Source organism: Neolamprologus multifasciatus, chromosome 2 (assembly GCF_963576455.1).
Source record: "Neolamprologus multifasciatus chromosome 2, fNeoMul1.2, whole genome shotgun sequence".
In the NCBI taxonomy this organism is placed as follows: domain Eukaryota; kingdom Metazoa; phylum Chordata; class Actinopteri; order Cichliformes; family Cichlidae; genus Neolamprologus; species Neolamprologus multifasciatus.
The window spans coordinates 15,462,078-15,463,969 of record NC_140440.1 but is presented as its reverse complement, the minus strand read 5'-3'; the positions used below and the strand labels follow the sequence as shown (position 1 = coordinate 15,463,969).

Here is a 1,892-nt window from a genome sequence, read left to right as displayed (position 1 = left end):
TTTGTGTTTCCATATGTGTCCATATTTGTAATTGTGTGTATCTGCTGGCTGTTATTTCTCTTTCTTTTTTTGTTTGTTTTTTAAATTTCTGTTAATTTTTCACAGTTGAACAAGTACACTTGAGGGAACCTAACCATGTTTAGCATTTTTTCAGCTGTCCATTTTGCTTTTCCAATAGTTTTACTTAAGTTATTACTATTATGCAAACTCATAGTATTTCTGCTGTTTTACTATTTGTGCTAAATACAGTATTTCTGCTAAGTCATGCCATTTCTGTGTGTGTATGTCCCTATTTGTAAAACATTGCTAGGCATGTCATTTTTGCCTTAGCTTTGTGTATCTGCTGGCAGTTCCTTTGTAACTCTTCTAATTTTTCTGCCAATTTTTCACAGTTGAGCAACAACTAATCTTTTGAGGGAACTTCAGCTTTTTGAAGCTGGCCGTTTTGCGTTTCCAATATTTCTGCTAAAGTTATTACTTTTCTGCTGAATTATACTATTTCAGCTCCTATGTTGCATTTCTACTAGGTGTTACTATTATACTACTGTATGTTAAGTTGTACTCTTACAACATTTGTCCAAGTTTTTAGGTTTGTGCTACATATTAACATTTCTGCTGTATTATAACACTTCTGCCATGCTGTACTATTTCTGCCAAGTTACTATGTTTCTGCTGAGTTACAACATTTCTGCTTTTTTCTCCTTTGATATAGTATTTTTGCAAACGCTTTATGTTTCTACTTAAGTTTCTGCAAAGTTATTATATTTTGGCTCAGTTGTTATTCATCTACAAATTTATTACAATTTCAACAACTTTTTTGATACTGACTTCAACTTCTTCAGCTATTTTCAGCTTTTTCAGCAGTTTTCAGCAGACAGCTTCAGCTTTACAGCATTCACACTGCATTTTCGCAGGAAATGCAAATTTTTCTAGTTGTGTGGATGCTTTAAGGCATCCACACTATTGAGTTCCTGTTTCTCTTTATTCTTTATTATTATTATTATTATTATTATTGTGTGGATGCTTTAAGGCATCCACACTATTGAGTTCCTGTTTCTCTTTATTCTTTATACTTTATTATTATTCCAGTTGCTTCCGTACGTTTTTTGGCACTTAACTACTTCCACAATTTTCAGCCGATTTTCACCGTTCAAATTTTAAACTATTCTGCTATTTCTGCTAATGATCGCTATGACTTTTGCTATTTTTTGCTATTATACTTTTTAAAATATTAAGCTTTTTTCCTTTAATTTGTCCCATTGAAATGAATGGAAAACTTCCGCAATTCTGCTAAAACTTGCTTGTTTTTGAAACTTAACTACTTCCTCATACTTTCACCTAGAACAACCATTCAAACTTTAAAATGTTCACAAATTATTGAGCTATTCATGTATGATTCAGCTTTTTCATAGCTGTTACCGTTTTCATCTTATCCCTCTTTAAGTTTTGAGTTGCAAAATTGTGATTTTTCACAAAATACATGGGTTGTTATGGTTGCTATGCTGTTGGTTCTAAGTGAGCTGCTGTACCTTTGGCAATTTTCTCTTCATGTCCGAACAACTTCTTGCTACTTGCTCAATTTTCACTCAACTTCCACAAATTATACATCAAAACGTAGGTATTTTTGCTGGCATTCAGAAAATGTCACTATCATTGTTGTGGGATTTATAGAATTTTGGCAAATCTCCTCAGACCAACAGAAAGTCTCAAAGCTCTCCATAGAAAGTCAATGGAGAGTTTGTTCAAAATCACCGCTGGATTTCTGTAATGAGAGGCATATTCGAATCGTCATATCTCCTTAACGGAGCGAAGTTAAGACATGAGGCTTGTGCCAATATGTCTTCAGACTCTCCTGACGCTCACAATTCAAGAATTTTTTTCTCACCTATTGC

The 1,892-nt window shown here is 33.5% G+C and overlaps 1 protein-coding gene across 6 annotated transcripts in view; it reads right to left on the bottom strand.

The window, feature by feature from the left end:
- The window catches only part of LOC146524135 (uncharacterized), a 30,658-nt gene continuing 28,766 nt past the window's right edge, over positions 1-1,892 (bottom strand). For all 6 annotated transcript variants that reach the window (XM_085173635.1, XM_085173649.1, XM_085173642.1 and 3 more), the window contains one exon: positions 1-1,892. This exon is cut by the window's right edge and continues 9,619 nt beyond it. The gene's annotated coding sequence lies outside the window, so the exon portion shown is untranslated.